Raw genomic sequence first — 16,908 nt, forward strand, 5'->3', positions numbered from 1 at the left:
CATAGTAGGTACTCAATTAATATTTGCTGAATGCTGAATGAATTATTTCATTTAATCTTCTCAGTATCCTTTGAGAAAACTACTATTATTATCCCTATCTTACAGATGAGAAATGAGGCAGAGAGGTGAAGTCACTTGTTCAAAGTCACACAGCTAGTGAGTGGCTTGAACCCAGGTCTCTGTGATGTACTTTGTAGATCAGAAGCTAATTCCACACCAGGGAAGAAATTCAGCACAGAAGAGGGCAAGCAAAGAACTGTAATCATGGACTTTCTTCGCTGCTCAAGCCACATCAGTAATTGGCTTGAGGTCCAGGATTTTCCCTTGAAATGGCTTATCTTATGCACTGGATTTTTCTTTCTGTCAGAAAGACCTATGGGAAGATTGCTGTGGAAAATTGGGTGTGGGTGAGTTTGTCTCTCTTTCAGGGCTGCTGGCACTCAGAGCTCTGGGCTGAGAATCTGCAGGACTCTTGGACGTGGAAAAGAAAAAGGTTCTTCATTTGACTATGAAATCAAGCCAGGCTGAACTGTGATGAGCAGCAGCTTTCTGCATTCCTGTTGAATAATTCTGTGAATATGCTTCTGACTATATTTAGACATGACACACGCTCTCTGTTTGTTAAGATGATGACATGACCTGGGGGACAATGTCCCTGAAGCCTCCCCTTCAGGCGGATCCCGGTGTCTGCAATCACACCTCCTTTCTCTCCTGTTCCATCTTCCCTCCTCCCATTGCAAATGTCAAGCTTCCCACCATTTCCAGGGAGAAGCCAATCTCCCTGGACTCTTTAATTTTGTCTTCTCTGGAATCGCTTCAGTGAAATGACATCATATGACCTTGTCAAATCTGGTGAACACTTTTCCTGTCTAAATGTAAGTATCTGGGAGCATGTAATTCCTTTCAGGGTGGAGGGGCAGGGTTCTGGCAATTGGGGAAGTTCTCTATGGCTTCTATACAGTTCTTCCTTGTGGCAGCTCTGGGAAAACCCCTCCCTCCCAGTCTCCTTTGTTACCATGCAGCCCTGTGTAGGGGGCTGGCCTGAAAGTTGCTCAGTGGTGTTGCCAGACCTCTGTAGGGGGGGATGCTCAGTGGGGCAGAGTTGGTTAATACCAGGTGGGAGATGGAAACCATGGCCCAGTGGGGTTGTGTTGTAGCTGGGGTGGCACATAGGGCTTGAGGAAGGTGGCAGAGAGACATCGCCAAGGACTGGGGATCTAGGAAATTCAGAATTTGTGGAAAAATTAGGTTAGGAATCAGAAGCTGGTCATAAAATCAGATTAGAACAGATCTGAAGTCCAAGTTTGGGGCCATTCATTCGTGGACTCATTCTCCAGCCTCGACTTCTGGAGTGTACACTGTGTGCCCAGCCCTGTGCTAGGCACTGAGAGTACAGGCACAGTGCAGTCACAGGAGGCAGCTGGTGACACGCAGACAAAAAGCCAGACTGATGCAGGTGTGGCATGTGAGGGGATGGGAGGGGCTGGGCAACAGGCCTTTCTGAGGAGACCTGGGGGACATGGGGCTGAGTTGAAAGAAGAGTGAGGGGAGCAGTGTTCTGGCAGAAGGAAGGGCCTTTGAGAAGGCTGTGAAAGTGAAGAGTTTAGTGCATTTAAGGACCTGAGTGAAGGCTCCTGGGGCAGGCAGATACTGTAGAGGAGTGGGGGCTTCTGGTATAGCTGCACCTTAGTAGGATTTTATGGCCCCCCCAGCCACTGCTGCAGCTGGTACCCCAACTTCTTAACTGTGTAGGGCACTCTGATTCTCTGTGGAGAAAATGCTGCAGTGCCCACCCCTCCGTGTTTCTGGAAGCCTCTCTGGACTCCCCTGCTAGAACTAGCCGCTTGGGTTGTGTGCTGTGTGCTGCAAACACATAGCATTGCTAACCAGCGCCTTGTGTGTGATGTGTCTGCCCCTCCTGGGACACAGTCCTTGAAGACAGGGGAGGTTTTCCTCACCTTTGCATCCCCAGGGCCCAGAACAGGACTAGGCACATTGTATGTGTGCACTAAGGAGTGAATGAGAGGTGGCCCAGGTGTGCTCGCTGCACTGCAGAACTTCACAACTCAAGATAACTGTCCTGTGAGGCACAGGTTCTGGGGCTCAGGAATTCAGACAAAGTGTTGTGAGAGTGGCGTATGTCTGCTTCCTGATTCTAGATGTCTTGATTTCTCCCATTCTTGTGGGAAGAAGAACCCAGTCTAGGTGAGACTCAATAGCTGGAGGCTAGAATCATCGGGAGGACCTTCATGTGCTTGTGTGATGGCTGATGCTTGCCATTGGCTGGGAGCTTGGCTGACACTGTCAACCATAACACCTACACAAGGCCTCTCCCTGTGGCATGGGCTTCCTCCCAAGATGGCAGCGTTGGGGTAGTTGGGCTCCTTATGTGATGGCTCAGGGCTCAGTGTCATGGGCTTCTGCATGTGAGATGGTAGCTGCATTGGCCTTTCTGACCCTGCCTTGGAAGTCACCCAGTGTCACTTCCACCACACTCTCTGGGCTGTGAGTGAGTGACAAACATGTGCAGACCTAGAGCCCACCTCTCCATGGGTTTCCATCCTGCTGGTATACCAGGCAGCTTACTTGGAACATCAGTTCAGCTGTACTGAAGTTACATCCTGTGGGGTGCCGTCAGGATGTGACAGCCGTCCCTTCTGAGCCCTTCTTGAGGATATGCAGAGCTGCCCTTCTTCATCAGGAGGAAAGTCAGGGTGTCCACGACGGACTTGCAAGCCTGAGAGGACAGGTGCCCTTCTGCACGCCATCTGCTGTCAGGTGAGGGAAGCAGCTTGGGAGTCCAGGAGGGGTGGGGAGACACAGAGCTCCTGGGCTCATGACAGTGCAGGGAGCCGGGAGACATCAGGCACCCAGAAAGTGCAGAGGGGTCTGCTGGGCCAGACTTCCTGGGTTGCACATCAGCCCAGATGCCCCCAGCTAGAGTTCCTGGGGGTGTTGGTCCAAGTGAGGGGACAGGCCTGCCCCAGCTGGGTCTGCACCCACAGTTAAGCACAAAGCCTGGACCGTGGGGTCACACTTTTCTGTCATCATGCTCACCCCAGCTCACTTTTTTTTTTAAATGAGGTAAAATTCACCAACCATCACTACTACCCAATCCCAGAAGCTTTCCCTCAGCCCATGAAGGATCCCATACTCATGAGAATTCACTTCCCTCCCCAGCCCCTGGCAACCATGGTATGCTTTCTGACTCTATGAACCTGCTTGTTTTGGACGTTTCGTGTAGGTGGGATCATACAGTACGTGTCATCACTGTTTTGCTCCCACTGTTGGTGTGACCGGGAATTCAGGGCGGGTTGGTCTGGCTGCCCCTTTCCTCAGCATATCCAGGTCCCCATAAGGGATGCTGGCCATTAGGCTACCTAGCCACTGAGGACTGGGGCCTAGGGGTGGACACGCCCCATCCATGTCTCAGGTGCACAATTCAGAGGCATCTTCCTCCTGGGTCCTCAGAATTTCCCATTGGGAAGAAGCCTGGTTGCTCGGGGCGGTGCCCAGCTCAGTAAGGTGCCACTGGCCTGATGGGGCTGACATCCTTCCCCAGCCCTGCCAATCTGACCCACCTCCTCAGACAACACCAAACTGCCTGGTGGACAACAACTTCCCCCCTGGAAGCCCTGTCTCAGATGCTGCTCTTGTGGGGGCAGGGGAAGCAGGCAAAGCCAGCCTCCAGAGAGAAACCCCCAGGCAGGGACTTTGCAGCCTCTGGACATGGCTGGCTGAACTGAAGTGGATGTGGTGGTGGGGAATGCAGAGGCCTGGCATCTGTCCATCTCCCTTTTGACCTGGCTGTGCCCCCTCCAGGGAGCTGGCACAGCTCTAGCTCCTCTGTAAAATGGGTTCATAACAGGTACTATTTACAAGGTACCAGGAAGGTTCAGTGAGATAATGTGAGGCAAGTGCCACATGGATGCAGGGCCTGGGATGCAGTGAGCGCTGGGCCCAAAGTGAAATGGGTCTCCCACTCCACCTTAGGTGCCTCACTGCCGCCTTCCCTGTGCCCAAACTCCAGACTTGCACTGTCCACTCCATAGCTGCCTGTAGCCCTTTAGATGTCAATTAGTTAAAAAAGAAAAAAAAATCATCACTAGCCATCTTTTAAGTGGCCCTGTGTGGCTGGTGGCTCCTGCATTGGATAGCACAGACACAGGGCATTTCTATTATTGCAAAAAGTGATTTGGGGCAGCACTGCTCCTGATGTTCTGAACTATTCATCCCTTAAATTGTGACTGACCTTTCCTGTCCCCACGCCTTTGTTCATGGCCTTTCTCCCATCTAAGGTGCCCATATGCTGGCTGCTTCCTCTCCTCCAAATTGTACATCCCTCTGGAAGGCGAGGCAGCCCTGGGCCTGGCCTGTGTCAGTCCTGCATCGGGGTCGGCTGGTAGCGGGCTCCACCCCATGCTGCCTGACCAGCTGCACTGGGGGCCTTGCACCCTTTGGGCTCAGGTTCTGCTCCACCTGGGCTCATTTTGCCTGCCAGGCTGGGGGACAGCAGTTACCCAGGGGCATTCTCAAGCCCCTGAAACACGAGGCTGGGCCTGTGATTGAGCCAAATCAGGGGGCGGGAGGTCCCCTCTGCCTTTAGTGGGAGGGACTGCAAAGTCTAAGGTCCCGGGTGTGGATGTAGGGAGGGGGCAGGACATGGAGGCCGAGAACTTAATCCATCCCTGGTGAAGGAAGCCACTTCCCCTATCCTTACCTGGGCCTCCCAGAGGCTTCCACAGTCCTCCTCGCCCACTCAGCACCCCAGGCCCTGTGATGACTCTTCCTCCAGCTCCCTCCATTCCGTGCCTTCTATGGACACCACATCCCTTTGGTATTGGGCTCTCCACTTCGAGGAAGGTAGTGATTAGAGGAGGAATCACTGAGAATCAACACCTCCATTGAGATATTTGCCAGCCAACCCAGGACCACATTTCCTGAGGTCAGTGAGTCTTTAACGCTGCATGTTAGGCGGTATGAGAGCTGTTTAGGGACTCCATTTTTCTTCATCTGTACATTGAGAAACAGGCCCTGGGGCTAAGCAGGTTTCTCCTGCAAGTCCTAACACTGCCCATCGCAAGGAGCCCTGTTAGGACACTGGTCTGCAAGTCAGGGGACCTGGGATGGGCTCCAGCCTTGCAGGGGCCACCTTTGGAAAAGTTCCTTCTTGTCTGTGACTCCAGTTTTCTTCTGTGTAGAATAAGTGGCCTGGCTAATGGTTCTTATGGCTTCAATGGCCCTGAGCTATCATGGTCCTGGATTGGCACTCTGTTCCTGGTTGGGGCAGCAGGTAGCCCTGAGACATGTGCCCTGCTTTGTGAGTACTGTGTTTATCAGCCTTTCCAACCTCTGACTCTTGTTCTTTGCCAAGGAAGTTGACTTCAAGATTCTCAGAAAGAGTGTTTCAGTGTCTACTTTTCCAAGTAGATGTGGCTGTAATAGAGAATTGTGTGTGGACTGGGCCATGCCTGGACATTAGCATGACTTGGAATCCCATTGACCTTCATCCAGGTGGCAGAAGGCTTTGGGGGAGAATCAGTGCCATGTTGCAAGATCAGGTCAAGCTCAGTCCAATCTCAAAGGCATTCCCAGGGCAAATTCAAAATCAACCCAAGGCCCTGGGCTTTGGCAGTGCAGAGGCCCTGATGTTGGCTCCCAGGGTTTGTGTTCCCCTGCTACAGCTACTCGGGTATCAGTAAAGTGACGCTTAATTTCTGTAGACAAAGCCTGGGATCTTCTTCTCTAGGAATCAAACTGACTAACTTTTATCCAGAATGATTTGTTGCTGGCCTAGAAGTTCATATCTGGAGACAGGGATATTTCTGAAAAGGAACCCAGAACAGCTGGAGAAAATCATTTGTCTGGTTGCTCACCTTGGATGACAGTGGAAGCCAGCAGAATGATTCATGGCCTCTGGGGGGACCACCCCTGCAGGACCCCTTCTGCACCCCAGGAAGTTCTCTGGAAGCTTTTTCCAGGGTTAGAGTAACTGTGACAGGCCAGGAACTGAATGGAAGATTTGGAGAGGGAGGTTGGGAGAAAGGGCTTGGGGGTGCTGAAGGATGAAGGTGCCCTGGTCAGGTAGGTGGATGCCAGAGGGGGATGGCCTCAGACGTGGATCCGGAGAAAGAAAAAGGAAGGCAAGCCTGCTCTGTTGGAGCATCTACACAGGGCTCTTGCTAATGAGCCAGCCTCTAGTCTCCCATTCTATATGGTCTGTGCATGGAGCTCCTATTATGCATAAGAAACCAAGTATCTTCTGTGTGATATGACCCTTGAGACCACCAAGGTCCCTGCAACATGAACATTCTACATGATACAACCAATGTTATACTGATGGGGGTCTTACTGTGGGCCAGGTGCAGGGTCCTCCTTTCTTGTTGTGACCCTAAAAGATAGGACTAATATTGCCTACATTTTATAGAGAAGGAAATTGAGCTTTTGAGAAATTCAATAATTTGCCTTAAGTTTCTACTAGTAAAGAGGGGTTCTGGGATACTAATCCATGAGACTAGTGCAGAAGTAAGGTGAACCCTGTGAGCAATTTTTAATTTCCTAGTAGCCACATTAAATACAGAAGAAAGAAACAGATGAAATCAATTTCAATAAAATATTGAAATATATGTATACTATATATATATATATCCCAATGTTATCATCTCAACATGTATTCATTGTAAAAGTCTTTGATAAGCTATTCTATCTTTTTTCTTTTGCACAAAGTCATTGAAATTTAGTGTGCATTTAACCTGTAATGGCACTTCTCAGCTGGGACTACAGCTTTTCAAGACCTCAACAGTCACATGTGGCCCATGGTATCTGTACTGGACCATGTAGTTCTAGAGGAATGCACAGGTTTCTCATGGAAGCTGGGAGGGGTGTCCTGTGAAACCCGTGAGCCAGAGACGGCTTCAAGGGCAAAGTGCCACCAGGGCTGAACCTAGGGACACAAGTGCCACACCACCAAGAGCAACCTCCAGGGGGCGCCCGGCTCTACCTAACATTCTTGGGCTGCCTTTGCTGCTGGTGGGGAGCCACACTTGGAGTAGGAGGGGTCAGAGCCGGGGTTCTCAGCCTTGGGAACATCGCAGAGAAGCGCCTGGAGATAACTGAAATTCCCCATGCCCGGGCTACACTCACCACCAGTTAGAGCAAAACTGCTGGAAACTGGACCTAACTTCAGTCATTTTTAAATTTCTGCTTTTGCTCTCTTGGAATCCAGCCATATGTGAAGAGGTCTACACCGTCCAGCTGGAGGGAAGGGCCCTGGAGAATAAGACACCATGTTGAAAGAGAAGCCACAGGGAGGAGGGCCCAGGCCCAGACATGAGCCACGCCGGCTGAGGGCTCAGATACGTGAGTGGGACCATGCGGTCCCAGGCCAGCGACCCCAGCCAGCACCACGGGGAGCAGAGATGAGCTGTCCTACAGAGCCCAGCCTGAATTCCTCACTCCTAGAATCATGAGTTGGTATTTTGAAGCCAGTGGCTGTGGTTTGTAAGCCAGTAAGCTTGGGGTGATTTCTTACACAGCAATAGCTGCCTGACATAACCCACAGGACCCTGAGTTCCTTGAGGGCGGCACCTATATTGGTTCACATTTATAACCCCTATAAACCCAGCATTTAAGTCAGAATTCAGAGAATGCTGGAGAGATGCTGAATGCCAGGGACAGATCCGAGTGAAAATCAATGCTGTCCAGGCCAATTAAAGGCAGAAAGTAGAAGTTTGTTGTTTGGACATATATTCTGTAAAAATCAAAGCAAAACAAACAAGGCTTCCCTCCCTCCCGAAGAGGACCATCCAGCCTTCTGCAGGCCTTGGCTGACTCTGCCTGCTCTTTCTCCCTGTTCACTGCTCTCCCAGTGGTTCCAGTTTCCAGACACCTCAGCCACTCTGAGCAGTGGTCAGTGAAGGGCCAAAGGCTTCAGGGAGCTTCCTGCAAGGAGCTCAGGGTCACAGCCCAGTTTCCTGTGATGTATCCACAGTGATTCTGACCCCTGTGGTTCCTCCAGGGCCTTTGGCCCTCCTGTCATTACCAAAGACCCCAGGACTGGGGCCTCATAAACGTCCCTGAAGGTGAGGATTGGTGTGTACCCCAAAGCGGCCCAGGAGGGCTGCTGGCTGGAGGGGTCAGGAACAGGAGCGTCCTGGAGCCCCGAGTGGATTTGCAGCCATAGGGGCCATTGCAGGCAGTAGCCCCTGGCCAGGCTGGCCTGAGCTGCTGGGGCTGTGGGCACAGCTTGGAGGAGCAGAGCCGGGAGCTGGAGAGAGATGTGGCTTCGGTTCTTCAGGGGGGTTGTAGAGAACTCCTCCCTCAAACCCCAGCACCTGCTGCTGCCTCCAGAACCATCTCTCCCAGCCAAGGAGAAACAGTGCTCTGAGGGCTGGGTGTGGGGAAGCTGGGGAGGGTACCTACCCTGTCTTGCACTGCCGCCTTCATGAGGGGGACACAGTGCTGCAATTTCCTTTGTCCCTTCCCAGTGGGCTCAGACCTCCTTTCCCAGGGCAGCCCCAGAGAAAGTGTCCACTCAGCACCTCTCTGGTGCTCTTAGTGACTTGGAGGGTACTAGTTGGGGCCCCTTAGAGTGTCCCAGGGGCTGGTGCCAGACCATGAGGTCTTTGGTGACAGGATGAGCCTAGGGACACTCGTATGGCACATCAACACTGCTGCGACATCCTTGCCTGTGATTCTGTGTTTTACAAAAGTCTTAGTTCACGATGGACTGAAAAGAAACAGATCCATCACCACAGAGAAGCAGCCTTGGGCTAGGAATTGTGGACTGTGCACGGAAACAGCAAGAGAACCATTCCTGGGATTCTCCCAGCTGTTCCTGCCACTGTTTTACATTAATGAGGCTGTGGAGAAGGCGCTGGAGTTGCCCCAAATTCCAGCTAACCCAGGTCTGCCTTCTCTGAGACTCACTCTGCTGTCCCAGGGGTTCTCAGAGCGTGGACTTTGGGCCAGCAGAGTTGGCAGGATGTGGGAGTATGTTAGCAACATTCTTGGAGCCCTCCTGGGACATGCTGTGTCAGGAGCCCTGGGGTGGGCCAGCACCCTGCTTCCACAGCCCTCTGGGGGATTCTGATGCTGCTCTAAAGACATCATTATAGTCGCTTTTATTTTCTGCTTCTTTTGTTTGGAATACCCTCTTCTCTGCAACTGTATTCTAAGCTCCTTGAGGGCAGAGGCCCAGAAGCCCACATCTTCTGTATCTCCTGCAGTGCCTAGCTCAGCACTGAGATGGGGGCTGAATGAGTCAGTCAGCAATGTGGCCTGTCTCCTGAATTTTCATGACAATTGCTATACCCATTGCACAGCTGGGCAAACCAGGGAGTAGAAGACAGGATAAAACTGCCTTTGGGACCAGACTGTGGAAGAACTGGGATGAAATGTCTCTTCTGCTCCCTGGCATTGTTTCCACTAGGAGTGGAGAATTAATCCCCTTCAGAGTCCCCTCTGTACTAGTGTCATGGGTCCCTGTCCTAACCTTCCCTAACCCTGAGCTCACTGGTTTGGGCCTTTTTAGGGACTGCCAGTTCTTCTAAATTAAAAAACAAAAAGTTGAGGCACTGTCAGAAGGAAGTGAGCAGCTCTGTGCAGACATCTGTGGACACCATTGCCCACTGCACACCCCAAACAGGCAGCTCTAGGGCATTTCTCACATGGGAAGACATCATAGCCATCTGGCCTAGACCTTCCCTCTGGCCCTGAGGTCACTAAGTGGTATTGTGGCACATCCCCTCAGAAGTCTTCAGAAGTGGGACACCCCCCACCCCAGCCCAGGGGTGCAGGGATTCTGATGGGGGTGCCAGGAGGTGGCCCCACCCAGCCTTTCTGTTCCTCTGGGGTCCCAATCTGGGGAGTGATTGTGCCCCATTGCTCTGGGGCATGGAGCTCTGTCCTCTGGTTCCCTGCTGCAGTGAGTGGGGGAGGACTTTGCAGAGAGCATATGTGAGCTGGCAGATTTCCTGTACTTACCAGATGACAAGTTGCAAAAACTTAAGTCAAGAGATTGCACAGAATGGACCTATGGAAACAGCTGGCTACTAGGCTGAGGACCTGACACCACGCTGGGGCTTGATCCCACATTTCTGCCTCTCTTACATCTGTGGGAAGAGCGGGTGGCAGGCTTTGGACTTGGGCATATCATGGCCGATCCTAAAATAAGGCCACTTTTTGCTCCTGACATCCCATTGTTCAGCCGGGAGAGAGCTGGCTGCCTCTGAGCTGGCGGAACATGGGAGACGCTCCATACCCGCTAGGCCTCCTGGTAGGGCAGCCTAAGTTCTGTGCAAACCCTCAGATCCCTCCACCCCACCTCTCTCCTCCCTTCTATTAAATATGATGCTTTGTGGCTCCAAACATCTGTTTTGGAGGAAGCAGCACCTAAAAGGAAGTGTCGTTCCACATGCTCTATCCCCTGCCGCTGTTTATTGTGGGGAATAAATGCAGGAAGGTTAAGTGATGCAAGAATGTTAAGGGCACTTCTGATTTGAAAGCTCAAGTCGCCTCCTTGGTTGACACTGTACTCTTAATACAAAAGGCGACTCCTATCTCTGCCACCAGCTCCCTCCTGCCCCCTTCCTATTTGGTCCTTACTGCTGGCCTAGCTACAATTTCTCCAACATGCCAGCTCCTGCCTGCCTTGGGACTCCACCTGGCTGTCCCCTCTGCCTGGATTGTTCTGTGCAAGTCTTCCCAAGCCTGAATTCTTCTTTGTTGCATTTGGGTCTGAGTTCACATGTCACTTCCCCAGAGAGGGCTCTCCTCACCATGTATAACATCACCTGCCTTCTTTTATCTCCCCCTTCCACTGCCCTGGCCCGGGCACTCTCTCTTACATCCCCTGCTTTATATCCTTCATGGCACTTGCCACTCTCTGCCTTTCCTTCCACATCTGTGAACATGCTCACTGCCATCTTCATCCTGTGTAAACACTCTCTGGAAAAGGGACTGAGTCTGGCTGGATCCCCAGTGACTCTACCCATGGCTGGCATTCTGTGAATGTTGGTGGAATGAATGACGAATTTGGAGGCAAGAGGCTGTATGAATTTTCTGGGGCTGCTGTGACAAATTACCAGAGACATGGTGGCTCTGTAAAAGTAAATTTATTCTGGGGTCCAGAAATCCATGATCAGCTTCACAGGGCTAAGGTTTTGGCAAGCCTGCACCTCCCTAAGGATGTCTGAGACATCCTTGCATCTTCCAGCTTCCGGCGGCTGCTGGTGTCCTGTCCCGGAACCTCATCACTTGGGGCCTCATCACTTCAATCTCTGCCTCTGTCTTTGCGTTGTCTTCTCTGTCTTGTAAAGATACATGTGATTGCACTTAGGACCCACCAAGATAATTCAGAATAAGCAGCCCCTTTCAAGATCCTTAGTTTAATTGTACCATTTGCTATAATAAAGTTATATCCACAGGTTCCAGGGATTTGGAGTTGGACATATTCAGGTGCCACCATTCAGCTCATGACAGATGGGACTTATGTTATGTGCCCAGCTCACTATATAAAATTGTTGGCAAGATCCAAGGACATTTGCAAAAGCATAAGTGTTGAAACTGAACAATTCCGTTCAAATCTTTGTTCTTAGTGCCTTCTAGAAGAATGCAAGAGGCCACATGAAAGGTTATTCTTACACTGGCAGCCAGGATGCTTGCATGCATGTCACCACTGAAATATGGGATGGCAAAAGGGAATTAGTTCTGGCCTCGGTCCCCTGGGTATTACTAGCCCAGTGGCCTATGCTGGTGTTATAGCCATGCCCTGACAGCAGGTACTTGAGTTTATGGGTGTTTTGCTGAAATATTAGACAAGACTAAAACAATCTGAGGGTTGTAGTTTTCTTGCAGTTTTGCAAGCTCAGCAAAGATAACCAAATTTGCATTGTGTGCAGAATACCGTTCCCTCTCTGGCAGGAAACTCACAGTACAGTTCCACTAGGAGAATCCAGTCATCTTAATGGCAGAGGTGAAGGAGGGACAGGCAAGGTACTGTGGAAGGCTGTAGGAGGTCAGGAGAGAGATACTGAAGATTACTATGGACACTTCCTGGTTTCAACTGGAATCAACTGGAGAGTTTTAAATCCTGACACCTGGGCCCCACCCCAGAGCTTCTGATGTAATTTCTCTGGGTGTGGCCTGGGTACTGAAGAGTATTTTTAAACCTACCTGAATGATTCTAACGTATAGGCCATGTTCAAGGTCACTGTGTGAGGCTCTGGTTAGGACCAGTTATTACTCCATCCAGGCAGGGTGGAAGTGATGACCTTAAGTTTGAGGGTTCATCCAGGTCTCTGAATGGGGAGAAGGAGGGGTTTCCTTGGGAATTCTGAAGATACACACACACAGCTGCTCAGGTGTTTTATTTATAAAACAGGAGTGCCTCCGTTTCCAGGACTCTCTGGATTGGAGGAGCTGATGATGTGGCTCCTTGGGGACAATTTGGGTTCCAGCAGGTTTTGTTCCCAGTTCCTGCTCAGGTCCTGCCAGGTCTCATGACCTCATGGACCAGCATTTCTCAGACTTTAAAGTGCATGTGAATCCCCGGATATGTTGTTCAAGCACAGATTCAGATTTGATAGCTCCAGGGTGGGGTCTGAGGTTTGCATTTCTCAAAGCTCCCATCACTGCTGCTGGTCCCCAGGCCCCATTTTAAGGAGTAAGGAGCACAGCTGCCATCTTCTTTAGCAGCCCACTGCCATCAGGCTTTGCCCAGGAACATTCTGGACCTCCATGGGGCCACTTCCAGTTGGTATTCTAGTGACTTCTGGGGATGTCAACACTGCACATGTCCTCTCTATGTCCAGATCGGCCCTAATGTTACCCCGCCTGGTATGCCTGGGTTTCTCCAAGGTGGTATCTTGACTCCTGGGGCAGTGGGCTCCAACTTTGGGGCACACTAGAATCATCTGAAGAGCTTTGAAAAATTCTGGTGTCTGGGTCCCATGTCAGGTCTGGTTTTATTCATCTTGGGACTGTTAAATCTCCCCAGCTGATGCTAACATAAAGTCAAGGCTGAGAACTGCTGGCCTTGAGTAGTGGTTCTCAAGCACAGGCCCAGCTCCGTGGCAGCATCTCCCAGCACCTGGCACACAGTGTGAATTCTCAGGCCCCTCCCAATAGCTCAGGAAGGGAACCTGGTGAAACCTGGCACTCTGAGGTCTAACAGCACCCGGGGGTACTTAGGGAGCATGAGCTTGTTTGTGACCTGACCACTGCTGAGAGCCAACAGGCAGGACACAGCTGTGGCTTTTCAGGAAGCCCTGAGCAAAACCAGTTGCTCTTGCTGGGGGCCCTAGGAGCCTGCAATGCTGAAAGTCTATGGGTGATTCAGCACACTTCTCAGGCCTGTGCCCTGGGGCTGGCAACTCTGGGGCTCCAGGATGCTATTTAAAGTCTCAGCTGAATAATATTTTCCATCACGTGGCACAGACTTCAGAGTCCTTTGGGGCTGCCGAGGGTCATGTTTCTCAGCTTATCTGTGACTGTCTGGGCCCAAGTCACTGGGACCAATCACTTGTCTCTGTTTGTTTCCCCTCCTAATTGAGGCCTGATTGAGGGGGAGGAAAAGGTGAGTGGAGAACGACCTAGAATGTTACCTGCCCTTGCAGGAAGCCTTCCACGTGTAACCTTCACAACCCCTCATCCCATGTGAAACAGGGGCTACTAAGGAAAGGGAATCATTGCCCAGGTTCATATAGCTTGTCTGTGACAGCCCCAGGTCTCAAAGATAAATCTTGGGCCCAGCTGGCTCATCACCCTGGCCCCACCGTATTTTAGGGGATGCCCTCTCCCCTCCACTCCTCCCTTACAGGCTACAAGCCTGCCACTCTTAGGGAACTGCTTTCAGATAAAATGCTAGGTGATTAACCACTGGGGGGACAGGAGGTTCCTGCCTGTACCCAAGATGTAGGGAGTGGAGTTTGTAAAACATATCCTGAGAGGCATGATGCCCATCAGCTTCCCTGAGCTGGACAGGGATAAGCCAGACTGCCACTTATCAGGCTCCCAGCAACAGCCAGCACATGGGCTTCTGCCTCAGGTCCAGGGTGAAAGCCGCTCCTGCTGTGGGCCTCCCCAGGAAGGGTCTGTTCAGACACCAGGGCAGATGGCCTGCTTTCCAGACATGCTCAGAGAGGGGCTGTCTATTTGCATGATCACTGTTGCAGTACCTGGGTGTCTTGCCCGTGGGTTCAGCCCCGGGCAAGTTCACTATGGATTCAATGTGACCAAAGAGAATGACAGCAAAATGTTCTTGGGGTGAAAGGGTTATACCCAACTTTATTTCCAGGTGGCAGGTCAATCACTAAAATCCCGTTCACTCAGAGCGAGTCTGCATGCAGCAAGCCGGTCTGTGCCTCTGGGCCCCTCTGTCCACATAGCTGTCCTCTGGGCCTCTTTGCACAGCCATCCCACGGGCTTCTCTGCACAGCCATCCTCTGAGCCTCTGTCCTTGGCACTGCCACCACTCCAGCCTCTGCTCTGCTCTCCTGCAGCCTTGCAGCCCTGCCACCATGTCACACCCAGAGCACTGGGCGGAGCTGTTTATATAGAGTCAACAGCTCTGTATTGCCCACAGGCGTGCAGTGAGCTAGTCAGCCAGGGCCAGGTGAGAATCCTGGTCACAAGAACTCTCATTTTATCCACACTGGGACACTGGCTCTCAGGGAGAGCTGTGGGGAGTGGGGATGAGAGGAGGGGGCCACTGAGCTTCCACATCCAGGCCCACAGGGGTTTGGGGCTGTCTAGGATGAAAGCACAGGGGCTGGGCTTTATACAACCACTGGGACCAAATTCTGGAAGGGTGTAAACCTGGGTAAAGAGAGGCCAGCCTGCTATTGGGCTGCTGGGAGGGCATGCACCTTGGCCTGATGGAGGAGTGTGCGTGGCCACATGCCAGCCGGCCAAGTTCCATCCAGGCCAGCTGAGTGTGATTTGCCAAGTGAGGCAGCAGGGCTGGCCCGGGTGGCTGTCAACAAGGCTTGAAAGCACCTGTGCCTGAATCAGACTCACCACTTCCTGGCTGGGGAAGGCTCACAATTGCTCTGTGACTCAGTTTCCTCAACTGTAATGAAAATCCTTTTAGCACAAATTTTGTTGTCAGGACTAAAGGAACTATCATGTGGAAAGAATTTAACTCAGTGATTGCAAAGTGCTTACAGAATTTTGTTTCTGGAAAAGGGCTTCATGTGTTGAAAAACTTCCCTTAGTATGGAGAATGCCAAGTCTGAGGACAGGTTGGACCTTGGGGTAAGAGCAGATCAAGAGGTCATGCCTCTTCCACAGGGGTGCACACGTGTACTCCCCAGGGAAGGACTACGGAGAATAATGGCAGTCAATCTCAGGCTTTGAGTTCCTACATAAACTTGTGAAGCCCCATGAAAATTCTGGGAGTCCTGGGGTGGGGAGGCCTGAACCGGCTGCCCAGGCAGGGGGGCCCCCCACTGTGCACCACTGAGACTCTGCAGCAGTCAGGTCAGCATGGGGAAGGGTTCTGAGGTATGCCCCCAAGTCTCCTGGAAGTTTCCTGGGCCCCTGAGATGCATGCACATTTGACAGTGTCCTCCCTGTGGATGGAACATGTGACCCATCAACCCACTACCTCTGGGAACACAGCAAAGCCTGAGGCAAAATCTGAGGCAGGGACATACAGGTCTGCAGATGCCAGGAAGGGTGGATGCCAGTCATGCTCTGGAGAACTTCCCCAGAAAGAGGAAGATGGGGGGAAATCCAGATTAAAGCTGAAATGACCGAGTTGATCCTCAAATGACTGAGATAGGTTACGCTTCCTTAACACATCAGGAATGGGGGTGACTAAATTAAACTTTTGCAGATAAAAGGTTCCATTGGTACCCCTACATTCTGGACGTGAATGTTTATCTCCTTTAAGTCTCTTGAAACTTGTCACCCACTTAGCATTTCCACTTCTGAAGGTTTCTGCATTTTTTGAATGTTAATGCACTGTGCAAATATAAGAGATGGGGATTAATGATAACGTGCAGAATTAGTCTAGGAAGAGAAAAGTATTAAATGCAGAAAGCACTAAGAGGGCATTGTCCTGAGATGATAGCCCCAGTGTATTTCTAATTGTGTTAGATACTGGGCCACATAATGTCCTAAAATTTGCTTCCTATCACTGTTGCATATGGTCTAATACAGGTGACTAAAAAGCTCTTGATCAAGGTATATTGGATAATTCTTCTAATTGTAGGGCTTTTTTTTTTTTCCTTTGTAAAGCCCATAGACACTGCCTTTGGAAGCTCCCAGCAGGTGATAGGCTCCTTATTCAACACAAGCCTGTCAAAATCCTGTTATTTACAATGTTAGAATAAGATGTTTCCAAATGCAACTTTCCTTTCATTGGTTGATTGATACTTGGGTTGTATCCAAATTTCGGTATTGTGAAAAATGCTGCTCTGAGCATTTGTGTACAACTGTTTGTGTGAACATATGTTTTCATTTCTCTTGGATATGTACCTAGGAGTGGGATTGTTGAGTCATATGGTAATTCTATTTTGAATCCTTTGAGGAGCTGCCAGACTGTTCTTCAAAGTGGCTGCGTTGTTTTATATTCCCTTCAGCAGTGAATGAGGGTTCTGATTCTCCACATCCTCATTAATACTTGTTTTTACCTGGCTCGTTATTATAGCCATACTAAGTGAGTGTGAAGTGGTGTCTCATTTTGCTTTTGATTTGTATTTCCCTAATGACTAATGATGTTGAGTATATTTTCATGTGCTTGCTGACTATATGTATATCTTCTTTGGAGAAATGTCTATTTAAATTCTTTGCTTATTTTTTAAATTAGGTTGTTTCTCTTTTCATTGAGTTGTAAGCATTTTTTATATATTCTGGATACAAGTTCCTCATCAGATATGTGATTTGAAAATATTTTCTCCCATT

At 50.6% G+C, this 16,908-nt stretch overlaps 1 long non-coding RNA gene across 1 annotated transcript in view; it reads left to right on the forward strand.

Annotated features, from left to right (window-relative positions):
* Positions 1-685: 685 nt before the first annotated feature.
* The window catches only part of LOC140849768 (uncharacterized), a 39,576-nt gene continuing 23,353 nt past the window's right edge, over positions 686-16,908 (forward strand). Inside the window, exon 1 of the long non-coding RNA XR_012131956.1 lies at positions 686-875. This is a non-coding gene — a long non-coding RNA (uncharacterized lncRNA). The remainder of the gene's footprint in view (positions 876-16,908) is intronic.

The sequence above is a fragment of the Manis javanica genome, chromosome 5 (assembly GCF_040802235.1).
Source record: "Manis javanica isolate MJ-LG chromosome 5, MJ_LKY, whole genome shotgun sequence".
Classification (NCBI taxonomy): Eukaryota; Metazoa; Chordata; class Mammalia; order Pholidota; family Manidae; genus Manis; species Manis javanica.